Below are 22,949 nucleotides of genomic sequence, written 5' to 3'. Positions count from 1 at the left end.
ATAGGAATTTCTATGTTGTATGAAGCAGCAATGTATATAAATAGTAAAGAACACTGTCCAAAGTATCTGATATTTTGAATATGCTAAGGAAGCTACAAAGATACTTGGGATGTAGACCTTTTCTATTGTTTCTTTTTCATGCTCAAGCCTACAGAAGCTTGTGACTATATACATTCATCCAAATTTTAATCTGAAGGATGTCAAATAGCCGTATAGAATTCATTTGTCTATATATTTCTTTTTTCCCCTCAGTTCAAGTTTAATAGAAACAACAAATAATCTAAAGTGATGCCCCACTACTATACACATCAGTTGTCCTGCCCCATAGCACAGCTCAGGCCACTCTCTCTAGAGGAAGAAAGGGCAGCCTTCCCAACCCCTGCAGGAAAGGCCTGTTCTGTTCCACACCACATCCGCACTGAACCTAAAGTCTTATGTTTTAAGCATGACAATTGTACAAATGAAATCTTGTCTTCATGGTTACCCACTGCAGCCTGGCCCTAAAATGGCCCAGCACTCACTTCTGCTTGGAGAAATATTCTTTGCTCTTCTGGACATCAGGCTTGATGATATCACTGCCAGTCTTGCAGCCTTGGGCACAATTCCCCATGCGTGTCAGTAAACTTGAAGGCCTGAATTAGTCTCAGAATCTTATCCATAGAGTGTTCCAGAAGGAAGTCATTCACAGTGATCTGCCAAAGGATGCCTTTATCATCAATGATAGAGAGGCCCTGAACAAGTTACATTCATCAGCTTTAACATTCCATAGTCCTAAAGACCATATACAAAAGACCCACAGCCAGTATCACCCTCAGTGGGGAAAAACAGAACTTTGCCTCTAGGGTCAGGAACAAGATAGGAATGTCCAGTCTCACATTGTTATATAACATAGTACTGGAAGTCCTAGCCTCAGCAATCAGACAACAAAAAAGAAATAAAAGACATCCAAGTCAGCAAGGAAGAAGTCAAACTTTCACTATTTGCAGATGACATGATACTGTAGGTTGAAAACTCAAAAGTCTCTACCACAAAACTGCTAGAACTAATACATGAATTCAGCAAAGTCACAGGATATAAAATCAATGTAAAGAAATCTGTTGCATTTCTATACACCAATAATGAAGCAACAGAAAAAGAAGTCAAGGAATCAATCCCATTTACAATTGGATCACAAATAATAAGATACCTAAAAATAAACCTTACCAAAGAGGTAAAAGATGTGTACTCTGAAAACTATAGAACACTTATGAAAGAAACTGAAGAGAACACAAAGAAATGGAAAAACATTCCATGCTCATGGATTGGATGGAAAAATATTGTTAAAATGTTTGTACTACCCAAAGCAGCCTACACATTTAATGCATGCCCTATAAAAATACCACCAGCAGTTTTCACAGAGCTACACATCCTAAAATTTGTATGGAGCCACAAATGACCCTGAATAGCCAAAGCAATCCTGAAAAAGCAAAGCAAAGCTGGAGGCACCATGATTCTGGACTTCAATTATATTACAAAGTTATAGTCATCAAGACAGTATGGTACTGGCACAAAAAAAGACACATAGATCAATGGAACAGAATAGAAAATCCAGAAATGGACTCACAACTATATGGTCAACTAATCTTCAACAAAGCAGGAAAGAATATCCAGTAGAAAAAAAAGATAGTCTCTTCAACAAATGGTGTTGGGAAAACTGGGTGACAACATACAGAAGAATGAAACTCGACCACTTTCTTACACCGTATACAAAAATAAATTCAAAGTGAATGAGAAACCTAATTATGAGACAGGAAACCATCAAAATCCTAGGAAAGAACACAGGAAGCAACCTCTTTGACCTTAACTGCAGTAACTTCTTACTACACACATTTCCGGAGGCAAGGGAAACAGAAGCAAAATGAACTGTTGGGACTTCATCAAGATAAAAAGCTTCTGCACAGGAGAAATGGACAGAAGACATGAACAGACATTTTTCCAAAGAAGACATACAAATGGCCAACAGACAGATGCAAAGGAACTAAGCATCATCTGATATCTGATGAATATCAGAGAAATACAAAACAAAAGCACAATGAGATATCACCTCATACTTGTCAGAATGGCTATTAATAAAAAGATAATGGCAGGTTTTGGCAAGGATGTGGAAAAAAAGAGAACCCTTGTGCACTGTTGGTAGGAATGTAAATTCATGTAGCTACTATGACAACAGTATGGAAGTTTCTCGAAAAATTGAAAATAGAAATTCCATACCATCCAGGAATTCCCCTTCTGGTATGTGTCCAAAGAAAATGAAACACTAATTCAAAAAGATATATGCACCCCTCTGTTCTTTGCAGCATTATTTATGAGTGCCAAGACATAGAATCAGCCTAAATATCCACTGATGGATAAATGGATAAAGAAAATGTAGCACAGCTAAGGAAACAACAAAACCAAAAAGCAGCCTACAGAATGGAGAAGGTATTTGCAAATGACATATCTGAAAAAGGGTTAGTATTCAAATCTATAAAGGAGTTATCAAACCCAACAGGCAACAGCCAAACAATCCAGTTAAGAAATGGGCAGAAGACACGAATAGACGTTTTTCCAAAGAAGACATTCAGATGGCCAACAGACACAGGAAAAGATGCTCAATATTACTCATCATCAGGGAAAAACAAATCAAAACTGCAATGAGATTCCACCTCACCCCTGTCAGAATGGCTAAAGTTAACAACACACAAAATGAGATGTTGACAAGGATGTGGGAAAAGAGGAACCCTCTTATGGTTTGGTGGGAATGCAAACTGTGCAGCCATTCTGAAAAACAGTATGGAGGTTCCTCAAAACATTAAAAATAGAGCCACCCTACAAACCAGCAATTGCATTACTAAGTATTTACCTAAAGGATACAAATTACAGATTTGAAGGGGCATATGCACCCCAGGGTTTATAGCGGCATTATCAAGAATAGCCAAACTACAGAAAGATCCCAAATGTCCATTGACCAATGAATGGATAAAGAAGAGGGGATATATATGTATATATATGTATATGTACATGTGCATGTATATATATGTATATGTATATATGTATATATACACATACACACAATGGAATATTACTCAGTCATTAAAAAAATGAAACTTTGGCATTTGCAACGATGTGGATGGAGCTAGAATGTATTATGCTAAGTGAAACAAGAGTCAGAGAAAGACAAATACCATATGATTTCACTCATATGTGGAATTTAACAAACAAAACAGATGAACATAAGGGAAGGGAAAAAAAAAAGAGAGGGAAGCAAACCATAGAGACTCTTAACTATAGAGAACAAGTACTGGCAGGGGATGGGCTAAATGGAAGGCACTTGTGATGAGCACTGGGTGTTGTATGTAAGTAATGATCCAGTAAATTCTTCACCTGAAACCAATTTTACTAAATTAAACTAGATTCTTCACCTTAAACCAATCTTACCTTGTATGCTAACAAACTAGAATCTAAATAAAAACATGAAAAGAAAAGCAAAAAAAAAGATTCCATTGTCCTGGACACTGGACACTGGCATGCTTGGCTTCTGATACCAAGGGAATGTTCCTGGGTCCCAGTTCTCTTTGTTTCTTGGGTGTGATGATCCACGCCAGGCAATAGAAATGAGAGCCACAGATGCACCAATCATTTAGCAGCTGAGTTTCTTAAATTCTCCTGCCCTGTAACTGAAAGCAATGATCTCTGCAGGACACACAAAGGTGAAGCCAAGAGTGTAAAAGAACACAACGTATTTTCCTTTGTAGTCAGATAGGCTGATGTCTTTTTCTAAGTTTATTTATTTTGAGAGAGAAAGAGTGCGAGCAGGGAAGGAGCTGGGAGAGAGACAGAGAGAAAATCCCAAGCAGCCTCTGTGCTGTCAGCGGTACTGGATCTACGGCACTTGGAACGGTGAGATCATGACCTGAGCCGAAATCAGGAACTGGATGCTTAACCGACTGAGCCCCTGAGGTGCCTCCCCTGATGTCTTTAAACTGGCCATCTGGCGTAACAGCCATGGCTTTGAAGTTGGAGTCGGGATGCCCAATTTTGGCCTTTCCTGAAGATATCTTGTCATCAGCAGCTGAGACAGAATGCACCAAGGCCAGTCAGGAAGAAGACACTATCCATACATTTTTTAATGCTTTAAATTTTTAATGCTTTAGCATTAGTAAAGCTAATTGTTGTTGTTGTTGTTGTTGTTTTTTTGGTTGGCACACCAACCAGAACTTTGCTAATGTCATTTTTAATACAATTTTTATTTGTATCTTAGTACAACTTTATGATAATTTATGGTGCTCTAATCTTTAATCCCAGAAAAACTTTCAGCAAAAATTTCTGTGACTTAAATTTGGAAAAAAACCCTTTCTGTTGAAGATTTACCATATATTCTAAAATACTTATATTCTGAGGAGTAAAGGCTTGCAGGAAATTTATACTTGTTTAGCTTGTTTAATCCAGTGGTTGCCCTGCAACCTAAAAAAAGTTCACATTTATCATGCTATTTATTCTTTAGTTTGAAAGACTTAGAACTTTAAAATTGATATTCACTTTAGTTAATTTCATGAATGCCTTTTCAACTGCATTGACTCAGTGAGAGAGGGAATCTTTTATGGGTATACTTTCCACTTGGGTAGACTACATAAGCGTCTTTTTTCTCTTTCTTAAACAGCTTCCCTAATTGTTCACTATTACTTCAGATGACTTCTGAAATTCCTTGACAATCAGTGTTAGGTGAGTTGATTCTGAAGGTGAGACTTTCTCCTTTCACTGCCCGCATTCATACATTGCCAAATCTGTCGTATTTCTTTTGACTCTTTGTCTTTTTCCTTACCTTTTTTTTTTTTTACAATGCAGTCTTTGTCTTGCCAAGGCTCTTTCAGCTTTACAGAATATTATTTTTGTGTCCCACAATGACTTTAGAAGAAAATTTATCCATTGAGGATAGCTGTATAGCTCAGAATATTTTATTTAACAAATTATTTTGCATAGGCTTCCTTTAGCCTGAAATCTTCTCTGCACCTCAGACAGGTACCAAATATCGTTGACTTTTCAGAAATGCATCAGTTGTATAAAATGAAGCATATCTATAATATGCTTACAAGCATGTGCTAATGTAATAGCACTAAAGGAAAAATAGTGTTTTGGCAGAGAAAATTTTAATTAGTTGTTTTAGTAAAAATAGCTACAACTCTCCATCTTCTACTCAGCACAGAAAATGCGTTTCAGTCTTTAGGTCAGCTCATGTAAGACAATTAACTGGCAGGAGAGTCCGCACTCTTCACTACATGGATCCAACAATATCAGGGAAGTGTTAGAATAACTTAAACTTCCCTAATGAGCTTCAGGGCTTTAATGAGAATATTTTCTATTCTTGTATGATTAATATTGCTCTTTGATAGAAAGAGGACTCATGTGTGTGAAGGAAATGTAGAACGAAAGAGCTCAAGATAAACCGTTAAGAGGAAGTTAAGAAGTGGTTAATCCCTTAGAGCCCAGAGGGAATTAATTATTGATAACTAGTAACTGCCACCAGGTTGAGTAGTTTCTCCAAATAATTATAATAGCCTACAATAAAATAGCAAACAACTATTTTTAAACTACCAGCATTTTAACCATTTATTTTCTGAATTTAGTCAACTAAGCGATCTGTCCTGTCTGGCTATATAATTATGTAAAATGGTGAACCTATATCATGTATTTAAAGACACTATTATTATTTATAATAGTCTTATTTTTTTGTGCATAAAAATAGTCGTTGTAAATCACTAAGTCAGAGTGGATGAACCAGTTCTTTGTGTTTGTGTATGTATGTGTTTGTGTGCACGTATGTTTGTGTAGGTACACAGCTCTGTGTGCGTGGGTACGTTTGGAAAGTTAGAAAATTAGAACAGGATGAAGAGGAAAGAATAAGAAAAAGAGACAATCCAAAAGAGTCACTGATATTAAGTAAAACATTATTAGAACATGGGGACATACATAATCAGTGGAATTTTTGCACAAACACAAGTACAGGTTTCCCTTGCTTTCCTAGAGTTCGCGTCTATGAAAGACCTACATTAATATCTGCTTTCACTAACCCAAAAGAAAGCCAGAGAGAATTTTCACTTTTACGCAATGGTGACTGCTTCTTCGTTTTATGCCATTTCAGCTTATGTCAGGTTTCATAGGAGCACTCTACTTTCAGAGAGTGGGAGAAACTTGAAGTTTTTAGTTATTGTTTTTCACTATCCACTTATCCACTGAAGCAGACTGTAAGATGTCAAGAAGTAATGAGAATTTAGTGAGAGGAAGTGACTAGAAGTAGTGAGAAGTAGAAGTAATGAGAAGTGAGGATGTTAAGGATGATGAGAAAAGTAAGATACAGGTAGATGGTCATCCCAGTATATTTATATTTATTTTTTTAAAGCTAATCAGTGTTTTATTTTTTATCATTATTACTTATTTTGAGAGATAGGGAGCTCAAGTGAGCGAGGGGCAGAGAGAGAGGGAGAGAGAGAGAATCCCATGAGGGGCAGAGAGAGAGAGAGAGGGAAAGAGAGAGAGAGCGGGGCCTACCTGAAGTGGGGGCTCAAGCTCACCCAATGAAGGGCTTGAGCTCAGTGGTCATCACATTGTAATAGAGTTTAGCCACGTACATTGAACAAACACTGGATAGAAGTTTGATGAAGCGTAGGAGACTAGGATGGCTTTTTAAATTGTAACTGGGGAAACCGTGGTGATAGAGAAAAAGGAGCAAGAGCAAATATAGAAGTTGGAGGAGGGAACCATTTTGTTGTTGGTGTTGTTAGCTGCCTCTGAATGTGTGTTCAGAAGGTTTTAATTTCAGCAGGAGACGTCATGTGTATTTATTTAAAAAGCACTTAAATTGATGATGTCATGATCTAGCTATACTTGTTGAAACTTGTTAAGAAAGACAGTCTCTTGCATGCAGTCTTTCAGTCCCAGCTTGGCCCAGAAGAATGGGCCTCTGGCCTGGAGTACATCCCTTACCAAGAGATAGGGAACCCACACTACCTTGCTGGGCTTATTACTTTGTGTGGGAATATCTTTCCCTGTGTCAAACTCAATGCACTCCTTTGTTCTGCTGAAAGACACGCTTCAATGACCCTCAGGCACACCTTGAATTTTCTGTATTTCATATCCTCTAGGGGAAAGATTATACTGCAGCAAAAATTGGGATGCGTGCAGTCACGCTGCCTGTGATAGCTATGGAATAGATTTGTTGGCCGAGGGGAACTAGTGCATTGCAAAGGATTGGATTTTGTGTGCACGTTCTTCCTTTTCTTGCTACAAATAAATACGGTACCACTTGGACTGGTGTGTGTATTATCTGTTCTCAGCAACCTTTAATATTGCACTAGTGTCTTCCCTGGGTGTCACTTATTTGCCTTTCAAGCTTGGCTGCACTCGTGTTATACTCTATCAAGCACAGCCTGACCACCCAGTGGATGGTGAAACAAAGGTTTTCCATCTCAAGCTTCAATAAGGATTGTGCTATGGTTTGGAGGTAGGAAGGGAATTACAATTATTATTCATCCATTAGTACTGATTACCATTAAGAATGGATAGTCTGGCAAATAGCTGGTCTATCAGCTTCTATGTTGTGCTTAGGTCACAGAACATTGGTCAATCTAGCATCAGTTCAGTTGACTGATTTGTGCCTTTGGTACAAACTTCTTAGATGGACCACATAGCCATTCCTCTCTTGGGTCTCATACTCTCCCTCTCAAGATTTTTTCCAGGGTTAACAGGTGAGTCTCCTCCCTGCTCTGGATCCCCAGACTTCTCCTATTTCACATTTAGAGGAATCTCCAATCCACTTCCTCGTGTAAGCTCTACTTTCCCTATATTTTTTCATATTTGACATTGATTACCATTAAAACTAGAATCTGAATCATTACCAACAACTATATTACCTATTTTTCCTTGAACCAAAGGCATAATGTTTAAAACATTCCATGAAGAAAGGGGCAGTATGTCTAGTATGGCAAAGAAGGAGGAGAGTAACAAAAGAGTTGTGCATATTGAAATTATTTAAACATTCATATTCTGCCAAATTTGTATATAAGTGTGCATATTACTTTCAATAATTACAGAGATATAAATGGGTCTTAAAAATAGCAAAAAACCATTTTGTCAAGTTGGAGACAAGGAAGTATGGAAATTCTCCCCATTTTAAGTGTTCTTTAATTATTGGCCTTTCTGTGGTTGAATTTATATTAACAAAGATAATTGGATATTAAGGCAATTAATCAGAATGCTCAGCTTAAAAATAGCAGTTGAAAAATAAGTGAAATTTCCTACCGAATTCTACAATTTGGTCTTTATACAGAAAAGATTGATTAGGTAGATGCTGAACGCTTTTCTTTACTCTTCAGAAAAGATTGTTCTCTAATTGTCACTGTATGTGAAGTAAAATGAAGATAGATAATACAAATATTCTGATTGACCAAAAGATTAAAATTGTGAGTCTTCCAAGAAATACGTGAGGATCCAAGAATGTCTTATTGCAGTTTATTTTTTTCTGACTGTTTTTTTTTTCAGCCACCATCTTCTAATAACGCACAACTACATCTTTTCTTGTTAGAACATGTTATCCAGCACTTTTTGATTACATGTTCTCAGATAATAGCTGGGGCAGATTGACCAAAGGAGAGCAATTTCTTTAATCAGGATAACATAATGATTCTATCACAAACTTTAGACAGGACTATGGATATCACCAATTTTTTTTTTCTGGTCTATTAATAGCATTGTATCTTTAGTAGAATTGAAGACAGGACCTTCTGTAGGTCTCAATACAACTTTATAAAAGGCCATAACAATGCCTTTCGAATCAAATCCATTTGCTGTTCTACAGAAAAGCAAGTTTTTTAGTAACTTGGCCATAACCTGAGGACAGGGACCCTGCAAATATTAAACAGTGGAATGTAGTGAACAGGAATCTGAAATTTCTGCCTGGCCAAAGCCAGTGGCCTTTGGCTTCTCTCTGTTCTTGAGTCATTTTATGGGAATCAGTTTCTTCATCAGTGAAAAGAGGGTGCTGTCCAACATATTCTGATGTCCTTTTAGTTCTAAAGTTCTTTGGCTAATTACCTGGAGTCCAAGTGATGCCCTCAATCTGGCTGGTATGTAATAAATATTTGATGTTTATGAACAATGTTTGACTTATGTATGTGGAGAAACACATGCTATATGGAAATACCATGGTGTCTTCAATACATATTATTTTGGGAGCAGATTAATTTGGGAGCAATGTGATTAAAATGTATGAATACTTTGTTTACTTAGGTCAAAGAGAAATAGTTGTTTTTTTAAAATAATGTAAACTAAGGGAAAATAAAATACTCAGTATACTAGTTTAAAATATTTTTCATCTAGTGGTTGGAATATGTTAAATGTAAATATGTTAAATAACATTATTTATTTTTATCTTTGATAAGGTGCCAAATAAGTGGTTGGAATATGTTAAATGTAATGAATATATTTAAAAGAAAATGTTTAAGATATCTGAGATGTTTATACTTTGTGAATACAACCAGTATATTCATTATTTAAGAATATATACTGGACGAAATCAATATTTACATAAGAAAACAGACTGCAGGTTTAAATTTGTCTGTCAATAAGACTATAATAGAATCACGTGTCATGTATTTGTATGACCATTAAAATTTGAAATAGAAAAACAGAAAAGTATGCTTTTAGTTAACGTGTCTTACATGTATAGAATGAATTGACAACTTTCATGTGTATGAATTACTAATAATAGTTTACATTTTTAATACATGTACTGCTCTAAATAATTACCTATATTTGCTCTTTAATCCTTTTAACAACCCTATAAGGTCTTTACAATTATTATCATTATCCCTATCTTGCAGGTGAGGAAATTGAGGATCAGAGATGTTCATTAATTTGTCTAAAGGCACACAATCATAAGTGGTAGGGCCAAGATTTAAACCCCAGTATTCTGGTTTTATGCTCTTAACCAACTGTAATATTGGTTTTTTGTCATGATAATTTCTGAAAGAATTACTAATCATGTGAAATGCATTACATCATTTATTTACAAGTTTACTAAGGATAAAATTGACCTTTCCATGTGTTCAAAAAAGTGCATTGTTTTCTCCTTTATCCACATTTACAATTTCTGTTTTTTTATCCTTTGTAAAACTAAGAAGCTGTACTATCAACTTTTTCTTTTGTTTTAATATGAGACCATCATTCAATTATATGATTTGCTAGCATATATAGGATGCTAGGATATATCAATGCGTTTTTTTAATCTCTTGCTTTTAATACGTAGGGAACCAATTTCTGATGAATTGCTGAACCGAGAACTATGTTCTCTGTGAAGTTATAAGTAGCCCATATATGTCTCTTTTTATTCTTTAGGAGGCCTTATTTAGTTATGTTAACATCATCTCAGCCCAGAGTGTGTTCCCTCTAGAAATCATCGATCATCTGTTTTAGTCAAGCAGCTGACATTCAATCAATCACATGTTAATATTACTTCACTTCTCATTCAGAGGTTTCAAACATCTATCTCTTTCACTCTCTTTCAAAACCTTAAATGGGACTGACAATTATAATGATGTATCTTGTGATACAAAGCATAAATTGTAAATAAGTCACGAATAGTAGTCACAGAAAAGAAAGAAGGCTGAGAAAAAACCCCAGTCAGATAGTGTGCAATAGTTCCTTCCTTTAGTCAGGGAAATAAATGCTTGTTTGCAATAGAATCTAACTATTATAAGACCCTTTAAGAACAATTCCTGTTGCAAAGTGAGAACATTTGTAGTTCCATTTAAATAATGCAGCACTTCCAGTCTGTGAAAATAGATAAGCTTCCAGGAGTCTTTTTGTGGAAAGATAAGTCACATGAAAAAACAAAACCAAAAACCAAAAAACGCCTTAAAAAAATACATTGGTAGACATATCTTAGCAGGAAAACATTTTTTTGGTGCTGGACAAATAGGTATGTGTGTTTGATTTAATGGCTGTGTTTCTGTACTCAACTGAATTTCACAGGGTCACATTGATACATGGTTAGATCAGAAATTATACAGATTCTAGTGAATTCTTATTAAAATCAAATGCTTTGAAAAATTGCAATATTTTGATTTGATCATCTAAAAAAGTTGTATCATTTTAGTCTTATCCAAATTCACTCAGAATATAGATGAAACTGTTCCATGTAAGTTTTACAATTTTTGGTTAAAATTTTGTCTTTCTGAATTGTGTTTATTCTAGAAATCATATTGCTCATTGCTTTTGCAAGTAGTGAAGAGCATTGTTTAGGAATATAAATCAGTTAGGATGCTTTGTGGAGCAAGTGATTGAAAAATTGGCTTAAGCTGGTTTAAAATAAGAAAATTTATTTTTTGTCAGGGATGGCATCGAGGTAGATTGCTTCAACAGCTCAGTCTTCTCATCAAGGATCCAAGTTCTTTGAGCTTCTCCACTCTGCTGCCTACAACATCAGCTTTACACACAGGTTGATTTTCTTTATGATTGTGAGGTAACTGCTATGTGTTTTGTTCTTGTCATGTGAGTGTGTATGTGACACACACACACAGAGGATTTCTCTGTGAATACGTGAATTAAACTGGGATAACCGAGGAAAGAGGAGAAAGGAAGAGAGGATGCTGGGTGATCATCCGTGTCCAACACAGGAAAGCAATGTAACATAATGATAAATATTTTTGGATAGCACATTTTAATAAAGTCTGACTCCACTAGATTAATATTACTTGGAGCAAGATTTAAAACCGTGTTGAAAAAAATTCCCGTTTCCTAATTCTTACTTCCTTTTTGAAATTCAGTTATGATCACTTAACATGGAGACTCTAGATTCTGAATTATACAGCTGCAAACTGGAATATTTATTTATTTATTTATTTAGTACATAAGCATGTGTGAAAGTGGGGAAGGGGCAGAGAGGGGGACAGAGAATCTTAAATAGGCTCCACGCTCAGCATAAAGCCATTGTGGGTCTTGATCCCATGACCCTGGGATCAATCATGACCTGAGCTGAAATCAAGAGTCTGATGCTTAACTGAGCCACCTAGGCACCCCTAGAATTCTTTTTTAAAATATTTATGTATTTATTTGTTTGTTTGTTTGTTTATTTATTTATTTATTTATTTTGAGAATGAGAGAGAGAGAGAGAGAGAGAGAGAGAGAGAGAGAGAGCGAGCCATCAGGGTAAGGACAGTGACAGAGGGAGAGAGAGAATCCCAAGCAGGCTCTGTGCTCAGCTCAGAGTGTGACATGGGGCTTGATCTCACAACCATGAGATCACTACCTGAGTGGATATCAAGAGTTGTACACTTTACTAACTGAGCCACCCAGGCACACCCCCCCCAGAAGTTTTAAATGTAAACTAATTTTATGAATTTGTGAGCTTTTATTGTATTCACCTCTTATGGCAGAGATTGCTGCTTCTTCTCTCAAGTTTTCAATGGGCCAGAGTTGCTTAGAATAAACACTGCTTAACAGACTCCTTTGCAGCTAGATATAGTCATTGATAAAGGTCTTTGACTTGGATGTGAGTGGAAGTCATGTGTGCAACTTCCAGTTTACACTTTAAAGGGAAAGTATAATATTTGATGGGTGGTAAACACAAGAAAGAAGGAACCTAGACAGCTGGTCACTTTAAAGAGAAGATCTAATGTATCAGCCTAGATACTTCCGTCTGCCTTGTAAGCTAGTTTTAATCTAGGCTGAACTTACATAGTAATACAATAGATAGCCAATATTAACATACTATCTAGAAATAAGGGGTGATTCCTTGTAACTAGAAGCTGGATTACAATCTTCCTGAGTACAAAATAAAATGTACTTCTTGTTTTTGAATATTATTAGGAAAAAGTAGTGTTGTATGGAGCTCCTGATATTTTTATTTTGATCTTGTAGTTTTTTTAATGCACACAGCAGATTTAACTGTTTTGAATGAATTTACTCATTTTAAGGTATCAACATCCAATCACTTCACTTAAAATAATCAAACCGTTTGTGTATACACACACACACACACACACACTCACACAGCATACATCTCCACTGTTTACTGTCTCAAAGCATTTTAACAAGGTATTGTGCTGGCAGAATTAATTAGATCTGAAAACTGGTATAATAAAAACAATAAAAGCCATAAGAATGCATTAAAATAGAATACCAAAATAATAGAATGTAAGGTTTCTAAAGTTGTATTTGACTAGTCAAATGTTCCTTAATAACTGGATGCATGAGAATACATTGTTCGTTATAATATTAAAGGAATGTAATGAAATGGAAATTGAGGCAATAGAGAATTCAGTATGCACAATTATTTTAAATTTAAAATCTTCCCCATAATGAACATAGCTAAAAACATAGAAGACAAATGATAGAGAAATTAGAAGCAATTATCAAAGGAATTCTCAGCAGAAATTTCTGATTTAAATTAAAGCCTATGATTAAAAATCTGCCTCTTTGTCCTTCTCCAGTCTTCCCACAATCCACTACTACACCACCATGTAACTTAATTTCTTTTCCTCAAAGGCACTCATGCTCTGATCCATAACAAGAATGAACATATCAGATTTATGTCTTTCTGGCTTCTGCTTCTATATGGGCTAATACTTAATTTTAAAAAGAACAAAATGGAAATATTACTGAACAGTGGCCACGAAAAACAGAATTATTTTTCGCCTACATAACGCCATTAATTTTGTGAATGAAAAGGAGAAAGTTTTCAAATTCTTTTTTATTGATATTTGAAATATAGCACGGTGTATTTTGGTAACTGGAGCTGACTTACAACCATTAGGTATCCCAAACATTAAAAAGATTATAGTGCATCATCTCCAGATACAATTCATTTATTCATTCAAAAGTGATTTTGAACATCTGCTCAGGGATTGTTCTAGGTGCTGGAGACAAACAGTAAAATAATATTACTTGTTCTTATTATGTTTGTATTCTGGTGATTAAAATCAATACTATATCATAAAACAAGTCTGGGGCAATTCAACATAGTTGTATTTTTTGATGAAACCTATTATGATTCTTTGGGAAATATAAAGTTCCTTATACATGGTGTTTTTTGTGCATATAATAAATTTCATATTGCCTATTATACACTGATACCATTATTTGCTGTTTTGTCATTTTTCAGAAATCATTGATAATTAGTTATTTTTAAAGTAGTTATTAAAAACTCTTCATCTAATCTTTTTGTCTTTCCCTTTGGATGGAATTGCATTTTATAAAAGATCCAAAATGACCATATAAAAAACTAGAGAAACTTGAAGTGATTTTAAAAGTCGAAATAATCAGTTGTGGGTTTTTTGTTTTGTTTTGTTTTGTTTTTCTATTTATACCCAAGTTACCTAGCATATAGTGCAATAATGATTTCAGGAATAGAATTCAGTGACTTATCCCCTACATATAACACCCACTGCTCAACTCATCCCAAGTGTTTTCCTTAATGCACCTTGCCCATGTGGTCCATGCCCCCACCCACAACCCCTCTACCAACCATCATTTTGTTCTCTATTTTTAAGAGTCTCTTATGTTTTGTGACCCTACCTGTTTTTATATTATTTTTGCTTCCCTTCCCTTATGTTCATCTGTTTTGTATCTTAAATTCCACATATGAGTGAAGTCATATGATATTTCTCTCTCTCTGACTAATTTCGTTTAGTGTGATACCCTCTAGTTCCATCCACATAGTTGTAAGTGGCAAGATTTCATTATTTTTGATTGCTGAGTAATACTCCATTGTGTGTGTGTGTGTGTGTGTGTGTGTGTGTGTGTGTGTATAATGTCCTTATCCATTCATCTGTCAATGGACATTTGGGCTCTTTCCATACTTTGGCTATTGTCAGCAGCACTGCTATTGTCAGTAGTGCATGTGCCCCTTTGAAACGTCGCTCTTGTAACCCTTGGATAAATACCTACTAGTGCAATTGCTGGGTAGTAGGGTACGTCTATTTTTATTTTTGAGGAACCTCCGTATTGTTTTCCAGAGTGGCTGCACCAGTGTGCATTCCCACTAGCAGTGCAAAAGGGTTCCTCTTTCCCCACATCCTCGTCTGTTTTTGCCTGAGTTGTTCATTTTAGCCATTCTGTCAGGTGTGAGGTGGTATCTCATTGTCCTTTTGATTTGTTCCCTGAGGATGAGTGATGTAGAGCATTTTTTCATGAGTCTGTTGGCCATCTGAATGTCTTCTTTGGAAAAGTGTCCATTCATGTCTTTCACCCATTTCTTCACTGGATTAATTGTTTTCTGGGTGTTGAATTTGATAAGTTCTTTATAGATTTTAGATACGAACCCTTTATCTGATATGTCACTTGAAAATATCTTCTCCCATTCCATCAGTTGCCTTTTAGTTTTGATGAGGTCCTAATAGTTCTCTCCAGAGACATGTTGAGTAAGAAGTTGCTGCGGCTGAGGTCAAAGAGGGTTTTCCCTGCTTTGTCTTCTAGGATTTTGATAGCCTCCTGTCTTAAATTTAGGCCTTTCATCCATTTTGAGTTTATTTTTGTGTATGGTGGAGGAAAGTGGTCCGATTAATTCTTCTGCACGTCGCTGTCCAATTTTCCCAATACCATTTGCTGAAAAAGACTGTCTTTGTTCCATTGGATATTCTTTCCTGCTTTGTCAAATATTAGTTCGCCATACGTTTGTGGGTCTATTTCTGGGTGATCTATTCTATTCCATTGATCTAAGTGTCTGTTTTCGTGCCAGTACCATACTGTCTTGATGATTACAGCTTTGTAATACATCTTGGAGTCTGGAATTGTGATGCCTCCAGCTTTGGTTTTCTTTTTCAGGATTGCTTTGGCTATTTGGGGTCTTTTGTGGTTCCATACAAATTTTAGGATTGTTTGTTCTAGCTCTGTGAAGAATGCTGGTGCTATTTTGGTAAGGATTGCATTGAATATGTAGATTTGGGTAGTATAGACATTTTAACAATATTTGTTTCTCCAATCCATGAGCATGGAACATTTTTCCATTTTTTTGCATCTTCTTCAATTTCTTTCATAAGCTTTCTATAATTTTCAGTGTATAGATTTTTCACCTCTTTGGTTAGACTTATCCCTAGGTATTTTATGGGTTTGGTACAAGTGTAAATGGCATTGATTCCTTGAATTCTCTTTCTGATGCTTCATCATTGGTGTACAGAAATGCAACAAATTTCTGTGCATTGATTTTACATCCTGTGACTTTGCTTAACTCATGAATCAGTTCTATCAGTTTTTTGGTGGAATCTTTTGGATTTTCCACATAGAGTATCATGTCATCTGCAAAGAGTCAAAGTTTGACTTCCTCCTTGCCAGTTTGGTTACATTTTATTTCTTTGTGTTGTCTGATTGCTGAGGCTAGCCCTTCCAACATTATGTTGAATAACAGTGGTGAGAGTGGACATCCTTGTCGTGTTCCTGACCTTAGGGGGAAAGTTCTTAGTTTTTCCCCACTGAGGATGATATTAGTGGTGGGTCCTTTGTAGATGGCTTTTATGATCTTGAGGTATGATCCTTCTATCCCTATTTTATTGAGGGTTTTTATCAAGAATGGATGCTGTATTTTGTCAATTTCTATCTCTGTATCTATTGAGAGGATCATGTGGTTCCTATTCTTTCTTTTATTAATGTGTTGTATCACATTGATTGATTTGTGAATATTGAACCAGCCCTGCATCCCAGGAATAAGTCCCACTTGATCGTGGTGAATAATTCCTTTAATGTATCGTTGGATCTGTTTGGCTGATTTTTGCATCCATGTACATTAGGGAAATTGGTCTGTAGTTCTCCTTTTTAGTGGGGTCTTTGTCTGGTTTTGGAATGAAGATAATGCTGGCCTCGTGAATGAGTTTGGAAGCTTTCCTTCCATTTGTATTCTCTGGAACAGTTTCAAAAGAATAGGTGTTAACTCTTCTTTAAATGTTTGGTAGAATTCCCCCAGAAAGCCATCAGGCCCTGGACTCTTGTTTTTTGGGAGATTTTTGATTACTAATTCAATTTCTTTACTGGTTATGGGTCTGTTAAAATTTTCTATTTCATTCTGTTTCAATTTTGGTAGTTTATATATTTCTGGGAATTTATTTATTTCTTCCAGATTGCCCAATTTATTGGCATATAATTGCTCATAATATTCTCTGATTATTGTTTGTATTCCTGCAGTGTTGGTTGTGATCTCTCTTCTTTCATTCTTGATTTTATTTATTTGGATCCTTTCCTTTTTCTTTTCTTTTCTTTTCTTTTCTTTTCTTTTCTTTTCTTTTCTTTTCTTTTCTTTTCTTTTCTTCTTTTAATATAATTTATTGTCAAGTTAGCTAAAATACAGTGTATAAAGTATGCTCTTGGCTTCTTGAGTAGTTTCCCATCATTCATCACTTATATACAATACCCAGTGCTCATCCCAACAATGAGCCCTCCTCAATGCCCAATGCCTATTTTCCCCTCTCCACACCCCCCATCAACACTTAGTTTGTTTTCTGTATTTAAGAGTCTCTTATGGTTTGCCTCCCTGTTTGAAACTATTTTTTCCCCTTCCCTTTCCCTATGATCTTCTGTTAAGTTTCTCAAATTCCACATATGAGTGAAAACATATGTTATCTGTCTTTCTCTGACTGACTTATTTCACTTAGCATAATACCCTCCAGTTCCATCCACGCTGTTGCAAATGGCAAGATTTCATTCTTTCTCATTCGTGATTTTATTTATTTGGGTCCTTTCCTTTTCCTTTTTGCTCAGATTGGCTAGGGGTTTATCAATTTTGTTAATTCTTTCAAAGAACCAGCTCCTGGTTTCATTGGTCTGTTCTACTGTGTTGTTTTGTTTTTCATTTCGACATCATTGATTACTGCACTAATCTTTATTATTTCCTATCTTCTGCTAGTTTTGGTTTTATTTGCTGTTCTTTTCCTAGCTCTTTAAGGTGTAATGTTAGCTGGTATATCTGAGACCTTTCTTCCTTCTTTAGGAAGGCCTAGTTTGCTATCTACTTCTCTCTTATGGCCGCCTTTGCTGCATCCCAGAGGTTTTGGGTTATGGTGTTATCATTTCCATTGGCTTCCATGTACTTTTTAATTTCTTCTTTAACTTTTGGTTAACCAATTAATTCTTTGGTAAGATGTTCATTAATCTCCAAGTATTCGTTGTCTTTCTAAATTTTTTCTTGTGGTTGATTTTGATTTTCATAGCATTGTGTTCTAAAAATATGCACGGTATGATCTCAGTCTTTTTGTGCTTGTTGAGGGCTGATTTGTGTCCCAGTATATGATCTATTCTGGAGAATGTTCCATGTGCATTTGAGAAGAATGTGTATTCTGCTGCTTTAGAATGAAATGTTCTCAATAGATCTGTTAAGTCCATCCGGTCCAGTGTGTCATTCAAAGTCATTGTTTCCTTGTTGATTTTCGCTTAGATGATCTGTCCATTGCTTTAAGTGGGGTGTTGAAGTCCCCTACTATTATGGTATTATTATCAATGAGTGTCTTTATGTTTGTGATTAACAGATTAATATTTTTGGATGTATACATGTTGGGGGCATAAATGTTTACAATTGTTGGATCATGGTGGATAGACCCCTTAATTATAATATCATGCCCTTCTTCATCTCTTGTTATATTTATTTTAAAATGTAGATTGTCTGATATAAGTATGGCTACTCTGGCTTACTTTGGCAACCTTTAGCATGACTGATGGCTCTCCATCCCCTTACTTTCATTCTGAAGGTGACTTTAGGTCTGAAATGAGTTTCTTGTAAATAGCACATAGATGGATGTTGTTCTCTTAACCATTCTGTTATCCTCTGTATTTTGATTGAAGCATTGAGTCCACTGACATTTAGAGTGAGTTCTGAAAGATCTGAGTTTAGTGCTATTGTGTTGCCTGTACAGTTGGAGTTTCTGGTGGTGCTCTCCGGTCCTTTCTAGTATTTGTTTTTGGTCTTTTTTGTTTTGTTTCATCTTTTCTGCCCTCAGAGAGTCCCCCTTAAAATTTCTTGCAGGACTGGTTTAGTGGTCACAAACTCTTTTAGTTTTTGTTTTTCTGGGAAACTCTTTATCTCTCCTTCTATTTTGAATAACAGCCTTGCTGGATAAAGAATTCTTGGTTGCATATTTTTCCAATTCAGCACGTTGAATATATCCTGCCACTCCTTTCTGGCCTGCCAAGTTTCTGTGGATAGGTCTGCTGTGAACCTAATCTGTATTCTCCTGTAGGTTAAGGACTTTTTTTCTCTTGCTGCTTTCATAATTCTTTTCTTGTCTGGGTATTTTGTGAACTTGACTATGATATGCCTTGTTGATGGTTGTTTTTGTTGAATCTAATGGGAGTTCTCTGTGCTTCCTGGATTTTGATGTCTGTGTCTTTACCCACGTTAGGAAGTTTTCCACTATGATTTGCTCACTTAAAACTTCTACCCATTTTCTGTCTCTTCATCTTCGGGGACTTCCATAATTTGGATGTCATCCCTTTTTAATGAGTCACTGAGTTCTCTAAGTCTTATATTGTGATCTTTTACCTTAGTTTCCCTCTTTTGTTCTGCTATATTGTTCTCTGTAAATTTTTCTTCTATATCGCTATTTTGCTGCTCTGCTTCATCTATTCTTGCCCCCATGGGATCCATTCGAGATTGCATCTCAATTACAGCATTTTTAATTTCATCCTGACTAGATTTTACTTCTTTTATCTCTGCAGAAAGGGATACTACGCTTTCTTCTCATTATTATAATAAAATATTTATTATATATTAAGGAAGTAAAATTTGGAGGAAGAAAAAAATTAATAAAATTATAAATAAAGTTAAAAAATTTAAAACAACACAAAAATCAAATAAAGGAGGCTCAATCTTAGGCGTGTTTTGGTCTGGTTGTTGAAATAAGCTTGGTAGAATAGAGAAAAAATAGAAAGAAAAGAACAGAAAAAAAAGAAAAAAGTAAGAAAACATTTAAAAGTTAAAAATATATATAAGAAAATAGAATAAAATGAAATGAAGAAAGTAAAATATAATAAAAAATTTAAAAAATAAGTAATAAAATTTAATTTTATTAATTTATTATTATTATTTATATTTATTATTAATTTATATAATATATAATATAATATAATATATAATAATATATTATATATAATATATATTATATATAATTTATATATAATATAATATATAATTATATAATAAATATTAATTTATTATCATAATAAATTATTAATAATATTTTAATATATTAGTAATAATAATATCAACAATTAATGAATAATGATTCATTATTGTTAACAGTTAATTAATAATTAATAATATTAATATCATTATTAATAATAAATTATTATTATTAATTTATTGTTTAAAGTAAATAAAAATTTAAAAAATAAGTAATAAAAATTTTAAAATTTTTATAAAAACAGAAAATAAAAATAAATGCTTTCTCCTTCTGTATCCAAGAATAAGAAAAGAAAAGAAAAGAAAAGAAAAGAAAAAAGAAAAGAAAATAGATGGACCAGTGAACAGAATGAAATCTGAATGAAATTACATCCAGTTTCCCCTAGAAGTCAAACTATGAAGCACTTCCTAGTCTGTACACTAAGCAAGCGGGGAGTGCTTGGTTGGTGCAGTTGGAAGGGGCTTGGTGTAATGGCTCTGTGCTCCACTAGTTAGCGCTGCTTAGCTTACTGGGGCTGATAGGTGTGGTTCACGTGTGCAAGCATGTGCATGCATGGGAGAGGTGAAAATGACGTCACCTAGCTTCCCAGTCTCTAGCACCAGAGTTCTGCACTCTCACCGACTGGCAATCAAGCACCCCTCCTTTGTCTCTGGCTTCTGTCCAGTCCCTGCTTCTACACTGTCTGTGTCCAAGCCGTCAGCCTTCCAGGCAGCACCTCCCTCCCAAATTTTATCTTAGATGGTGTTTCCAAACCCCTTACTTTTGAGGGCTCTGCAGCTTAGATCCAGTCTGACCCTCTGGGGGAGGGTCTTGCAGAACAATGGCCAGGTGCTGGCTTTCATCTGGGAACATTCAGGCAATTGTGCTGCTGTTGAGGCTCAGAGATTGTGGCCAGGTGCCTGCTTGCCCCAGAAAAAGTTCGCGCGATCACACAGCAGCAGCAGTTTAGGATTATAGTAAATCACAACACACAACTGGTACCAGGTTTCACTGCACCCTAGTGTCTTTGTTCCAACACCAGCAAACGTGGCTGTTCTCTGGGGTCCGCTGGGACCTTTGTCTATGGGGTGGCCGTAAGGCCTCTACCAAATGACCTCCTAGCAGGGGAACTGCTTCTCCTCCTGTGGAGCACAGATCCCTCGGACCTCACTGTCTGCTCCTGGGAATTTGCCTTTCCCACTAGAGCACTGCTAGGTATTAAATTCCAGAATTTCTGACTCTGTGCTCTCCTGTTTATAGAGTCCTAATGGTATTGGACTCCTTTATCCTTTCTCCCTTTCTTGTTCAGTCACTTGTGGGTGTTTCCACTCTTTCTCTTTCTCTCCAGCTATTTTTTGGGGGAGTGCTTTTCCTGTATTCTCCCCCATTTCTCTGTCCTCTCTCTGCAAAGACAGCTCCCTTCCCTCCACGGCTTCTCTCTTCCCCAGTTCACCTCTCTGCGTTGTGTACCTGCTGAGTTCTGTGCCTCAGATTATGCAGATTGTTGTGTTAATCCTCAGATCAATTTTCTAGGTGTGCAAAATGGTTTGGTGCTGATCTAGCTGTATTTCAAAGGTGAGAGAGGCAGAGAATTCCCAGGCTGCTCCGCCATCTTGGCCCCTCCCTCAGCAATTGTGTTTTTTGGGAAGATTCTGTTAATCAATTTTGTTGTGGATTCTGCATTTTTATATTTACATAATTCAGTGTATACTTTAGGAGGAGATATCAGAGAATTTTTCAATGTGATATTTTGTACATACAAAATAATCTATGTAATATAAAGCCACATTATTAACCATAACAGTAAAAAATAGCAAGAATGTAACATTCTATTTAAAAGCTAGACTATTGTTAATATTATCTTATATGAATAATTTACAGGAAAAATACTTGTTTTTGGAGGTTTTTTTTCAGTTCATGTCCCCCTTATATTTTAACTGCCATCTGTACAATATTGTCAGCATTAACTTGAGAAATATGTAGCTATTTTCTCCTTTTTAAATGCCGAAGTTACATTTTATTTTGTGACAATTCCAAATGTATGAATATATGGCAAGAACAATATAAATAACTTTTTTAAAGGAAGTATAATTGGAATACAGTATCACATAAGTTTCATGTGTACTACACAGTGATTTGAAGGTTATATATAATATGAAATGATTACCATAATAAATCTAGTTACCGGTTGTCACCATACAAAGTTAGCACAATATTGTTGACTATATTCTCCATGATGTACCCTACACCCCCAGGATTTATTTGTTTTATAATTGGGAGTTTTTACCTTTTCATTCATTTCTCCCCCCATCCCCCCCCCCCCCCCCCAGCCTCTTCTCCTCTGGCAACCATTAGTCTGTTCTCTGTATCTATGAGTCTGGCTTTGTTTTGTTTATTTTGTTTATTAGATTTCACGTGAGTGAAATTATATTTGTTTTTCTCTGAGTTATTTCCCCTAGTATAAAACCCTCAAGATTCATCCATATTACTACAAATGGTAATATTTCATTCTTTTTTTTATGTCTGGCTAATATTTCATTGTACATACATACCACATCTTCTTTATCCATTCGTCTATTGCTGGTTACTTAGGGTGCTTCCATATCTTAGCTATTGTAAATAATACTTCAGTGAACATAGGGGTGTGTATATTTTTTGAGTTAGTGTTTTCATTTTCTTGAGATGAATACCCATGAGTGGAATTACTGGATCATGTGGTAGTTCCATTTTTAATTTTTGAGGAACCTTCATATTGTTTTCCATAGTGGCTGCACCAAATTACATTCCCACCAACAGTGC

At 35.6% G+C, this 22,949-nt stretch overlaps 1 pseudogene; it reads right to left on the bottom strand.

The window, feature by feature from the left end:
• Positions 1-517: 517 nt before the first annotated feature.
• On the bottom strand, positions 518-19,636 carry LOC115517053 (annotated as a pseudogene).
• Positions 19,637-22,949: the final 3,313 nt, after the last annotated feature.

Source organism: Lynx canadensis, chromosome B3, assembly GCF_007474595.2.
Source record: "Lynx canadensis isolate LIC74 chromosome B3, mLynCan4.pri.v2, whole genome shotgun sequence".
NCBI classification, from domain to species: Eukaryota; Metazoa; Chordata; class Mammalia; order Carnivora; family Felidae; genus Lynx; species Lynx canadensis.
The sequence above is the reverse complement of the archived record's forward strand: the minus strand, read 5'-3'. Positions and strand labels throughout refer to the sequence as shown.